The sequence below is a fragment of the Agelaius tricolor genome, unplaced genomic scaffold (genome assembly GCF_023055355.1).
Source record: "Agelaius tricolor isolate 1412-34295 unplaced genomic scaffold, bAgeTri1.0.p SCAF_23, whole genome shotgun sequence".
Classification (NCBI taxonomy): domain Eukaryota; kingdom Metazoa; phylum Chordata; class Aves; order Passeriformes; family Icteridae; genus Agelaius; species Agelaius tricolor.
In genome coordinates, this window is record NW_027269283.1 from 11439114 (window position 1) to 11444486 (window position 5373).

The following is a 5373-nucleotide window of genomic DNA, read 5'->3' on the forward strand; positions in this document are numbered from 1 at the left end:
AGCCCGAGGCTGGAAAGAGACAGGGATGGACACGGGGATGGACACGGGGATGGACATGGGGATGGACACGGGGATGGACACGGGGATGGACATGGGGATGGACACAGGGATGGACAGGATGGGATGGACACGGGGATGGACACAGGGATGGACAGGATGGGATGGACACGGGGATGGACAGGGCGGGATGGACATGGAGGGGATGGACACGGGGATGGACAGGATGGGATGGACACGGGGATGGACATGGGGATGGACAGGATGGGATGAACATGGGGATGGACACGGGGATGGACATGGGGATGGACACAGGTATGGACAGGATGGGATGGACATGGAGGGGATGGACACGGGGATGGACATGGGGATGGACACAGGGATGGACAGGATGGGATGGACATGGAGGGGATGGACATGGGGATGGACACGGGGATGGACACAGGGATGGACACGGGGATGGACAGGACGGGATGGACAGGATGGGATGGACATGGCAGGGATGGACATGGGGATGGACAGGGCGGGGATGCACAGCCCGGCAGGGATGCACAGCCCGGCCAGCCTGGGCACTGCGGGCACCGCGGGCCCCTTTGGAAGGGCCGGGCTCTGGGTCTGCAGAGGGGCCGCTGGGCTGTGCCCGCTCTGTCCCTCCCTGTTCCCCATGTCCCCCTCTGTTCTCCTCGTTCCCTCTCTGTCCCTCCATCCCCTCCTGTCCCACTCTGTCTCCTCCTGTCCCCTCTATCCCCTCTCTATCCCCTCTCTATCCCCCCTCTGTCCCCTCTCTGTCCCCTCTGTCCCCTCCTGTCCCCGCTCCGTCCCGGGGCGCTCCCGGCGCTGCCGTGCCCGAGCCGCTGCCGCCCCCTCGTGGCCGCCGACCGGAAGCGCAGCCCGGCCTCAGCCCGCGGGCTGATTTTGGCTCCAAATTCCTTAAATAAAACAAAATAAAACCAAAAAGTCTTCCAGAGGCTCAATCCAGCCCCGTACCCAGCCATCCCTTCGGGATCGATGCATTCCACAGCATTTCGGGATGCTCCAGGCGCCCGCTCCCCGCTGCGGATCCCGCATTGCCCGGGATGCATCCCCAGGCGCATCCCCAGGAGCGCACCTCACTCATTTACAGGTGCTCGTTCGCAGGGAGCTGGGGGAAAAGGTGTATGCGGCACTGAAACTTGGCCTATTCTGTGAAATTCCAGCTTTTTTGGGGAATTTTGCCCACTGGAGCGCCGGCTGGCGGTGTCCATGGAGCCTCCCCGCTGCATCCATTGGGACCAGAGCTCTGGGATCGGTTTAATGATTCCTAAAGGAATGGGAACATGCAAACCAAATGAGCTTGGGGCAGCTGAAATCTCAATGGGGGAGTAAATGGCTGCAGTTTAAGAGATCCAAGCAGCCCAGGCCGGCCGCCGCTGACAGCAATTCAAATGCGAGCAGATTGGGCGGCACTGAATGAAACAACAGCGCCTGTTCAAATATTAGGAAAGACAAGGGAAAAAAAGCTCTTGGAGAAACAAATCCTGCTGTGCTGGATGAGTTCCACGGGCTGACTAATCCGGGGATCTGTCCCAAGAGTCAGCAGCACCAAATACCTGAGGAAGGTGCGAGGCGTGGACACCTCACCTGCCCCGGGACACTGGGCTGGGAATGGTTCAGGGCAGCACCATCAGTGTGCAGAACTGGATAATCTAAAGTGAAAGATCAGAGCTCAACTCCATCCAGCTGAGCAGACAATGCCGCTTTCATGGCCGACTTCTCAATTTTGTTAATATAATTTATTGGTCCCAGGCAGTGAAGAGGAGCTCAGATTCAAAGTTCAGCTCTGGGCTCACTAAAATTCCGCGCGCTGCCATTGGGAATGGCGTGTTCCCAGCAGCTGGGGCAGGCAGGGAGCAGCTGGGAGGTGGCACCGGCCGTGCAGGGCGATCCAGGGCTGAGAGGAGCATTTATTTGCAGGTATTGTGGTTGGCCTGGCCAGCGCTAATAATCATTGCCATTCATAAGCATGAAAGAGTCAAGTATTCCCACCCCCCTGCTGCCATTTGAAAAGTATCTGACCTAATTATTACTATCCCTGTTGTGTAAATTCAGCACTTTGTCAGTCTGAATAAATGTACATTAGCCTTAACATGAGTGAAACAAGTTTAAACAATGAAGGCAGCTTTGTAAAGCTCCCTCGCTTTTTAACTTATTTGACACCACACTAAAGAGCCCATTTAGACTAAAGAGTTCAGCACATTTTGGGACCCATTAAATGCCCAGGTTGAGACTAGATATTCTCCTTTTTCTTTTTTTAATTTGTCCTCCCCAGTTGCTAAAGTCAGCAGAATTGAGCAATAAGCTGCTTTGCATTTCTTTAGCTTTGTAGGCAAGTTGCAGAAAGCTGCACCCATCCCGGCCAGCACAGGGCAAACCTCACTTATCACTGAGACCAAGGCATTCCTTGGAATTAGTTTTAATTAAAAGAAATTGCTCTTAATTAAAAAAAAAAAGAAAAAGAAAAAAGAGGAAACTCATAGCACAAAAATGTGATATTCATGACTGCTAGGAAAACTTACACTGTCAAATTGTTTCTATTTTAGGCCAACAACATAGAATTTAGAGTCAGGTCAGCCTTTCATAGAGTTATGGAATTATTATGGTCGGAAAAGAGCTCCAGGACCACCCAGTGCCAGCTGTGCCTGATCCCCACCCTGTCCCCAGCCCAGAGCACCCAGTGCCACCTCCAGGAATGCCTGGGACACCTCCAGGATGGGCACCCCAACCCTCCCTGGGCAGTTCCAAGGCCTGAGCCCCCTCTCCATGGGGAAATTCCTGCTGATGGAGGAGTGACAAACTCCAAGTGTATCCTGACTCCAGCTGCCCTCACATTCAGGACATGACCTGGGAGAAGGAGAAAATTTACCCAGTCTTGGCTGCAGGACAAATGCAGATCAGCTCCATAAGAGCAAAAGGGGCTGAAAAACCAGAGCATCATCACCCTCATCATTCCCTGTTCCCTGCCCTCCTCCATCACTGAGGACATTTCCGAAGGCAGCAGAAAGAAAGAGGCAAATGAGAGGAAACAAGGGAAAAACTGGGTGGAAAAAGCAGCAGCGCAGTCAGAGCTGAACACTTCTGCCAGGGGAAGGGGTTTCTCCAGCAGTGAGCCCCTGACTTTTGAGAAAACCTCTCAGAGATCCCACACAAAGGCTGGGCTCTGCTGGATGTGTCACAAAGAGCTGGCAGGGAAACATTTTCCAAAGAGAATTTCATTTTACTCAAAGCCGTAATGAAACTGGTTCTTTCCCAAATGAGATCTGTGGTCAGTCTGTAAATTGAATTCTGTCACTGACCTGTGAGAGATACTTGGATCCACAAAAAGTTCAGTGCTTGACAAAGCCACAGCTCTGACGTTGGCAGCAGCACCTCCCCAGGATCTGGGCTCTTGGATGGATATTCAGATTAAAACCCTGCTTTATAGGCAGAGCTGCAGATGGATTTGGATTCCATCCCTCTTACTCATTCTGAAGCTTGGTTAAGTTTGAAGCACAGAACAAACCCAACTCAATTATAATTTCTAGCTGTCAGGAAGGAATTCTATCAGCTCCATCCTCCAGAAGGAAATCCACACTGTCTAGCAGTAATCAGTTCCATTTGTGACCCTCCCAACAAAACCCTTTTTGTCTGTGATTTGTATTCAGCTTAGGACACGCTGATTTCAGACCCTCTGTGGATTGTAATGTCTAAACAGCCTTTTTATTTTTAAATGCAACCAAGAAACTATTTGGCAGGGTCTGAATCTGAAGCAGAATCTCCCAACTGCACTGGGGTCTGGGCTCACAGAAAGGCAGGACACTCACAGACAACTCTGTTTGCTCAGTTCAGCTAAGAATAGGACATTAGTAAGAAATATTTTAATCCAACAGGCATCATGTTTTGAAGGGAATTTTCAGCTTTTTTGGCCAATTTGAGTGGCATGTGATGATCTCATGGTGTGGCAGCTGGAGAACAAATGAAGCTGCAGCTCTGACCACTGAGGATGGGCTGGGTGTGGGAACTCCCTCAGGTTTTGGGATTCAGAGGCAGCAATGTGGAAAGGACTGAGCCTGTCCCATGCCAGCCAGGCAGCTCCAGGATGCTGATTCAGGGCACAGAACTTTCCCCTTGTGCACACCTGGGCCAGCTTTCACCACCAGAGTGAGAAGGAATTTGCTGCTGCATTTCAATCCAATCCCCAAATTCCACACCAAAAATCAGCCCCCAGTTATACAACTGGCACTAATTGGATCTTTTTTTTTTTTGAGCTTTTTTCAGAAGAGAGGCCAAGGCTTGAAGAGCATGGAAACAAAACTGTCCCATGAATTCCCCAGAACTGCCCCACGGATGCAGCACTGCCAGAGACTCATGTGGCATCTCAAAAAACACAGATTTCACATTCTAAGGCTTCTGCAGTTTTCAACTTTCACCAGCATTCAAATCCACCTACATTAAAAGAAAATTAAATTGCCCTCTCCAACAAAGAGCAAACCACAACAAAGCAAACATCCTGCAGCAAACTATTCCCTTGAATCCATTAAAAATTGCCAAGTCAACGTTCCAGTGCCCGCTGCCCATCCCAGGCTGCCAACAGCACCAGTGGCACTCTGGGCTCCTGTCTGCCACCAGCTGGGGCAAGAACAGGCCAGAAATTTTCCATATTCCAACCAGATCTCATATTCCACATGCCAACAATTTATCACATTCCTTCCCAGTGTAAAGGGCAGGAAAAGCCCCCAGTGCAAACACCTCCAGAAACCATAAATGGTGTAAGGTGGGGATGGTGGAATATTGGACACAGCCCTGGCAGAGAGGCAGAGCACGAGCTGATGGACCCAGGGGTGCAGGAGGAATCAGGCAGGAATTGGTTTCAATAGATGAGCAGATCAGAAGCAAAAAGGAGTCACTGTTATGGCCCAGTGGGCAGGAAAACCTGGGACCAACAGCTTGGACTGCATGATTTATCACAACAATGAGAAGTAAACTGAATATTATGTTTCTCTGTGTATTTTTAGCAAAGTATTAACTGAATCAAAAAGCATTAAATAATTCCCTTTAGGATTTATAACTGCTGGAAGTAGAAGAAAAGTAAAACACCAATAGGATTTTAACATGTGTTGTCAAACAGAATTAAACTACAAATAAAAACCCTACCATGGGACACCTTTAGTGCAGAAATTTCATTATCTGTAAGCAACAAATAATAAAGGATCATCATGAAAAGAATACAGAACAAGGAGAACAAAGCTGATCCCCAGCCATGCATACAAAATGTGCCTGATTCTTCCTGGAAGCTCCAGCAAACCTCAAACTGTTTGATGTGCTCACATCTCTGGGAAACAAAAACTTCTTACCACCATA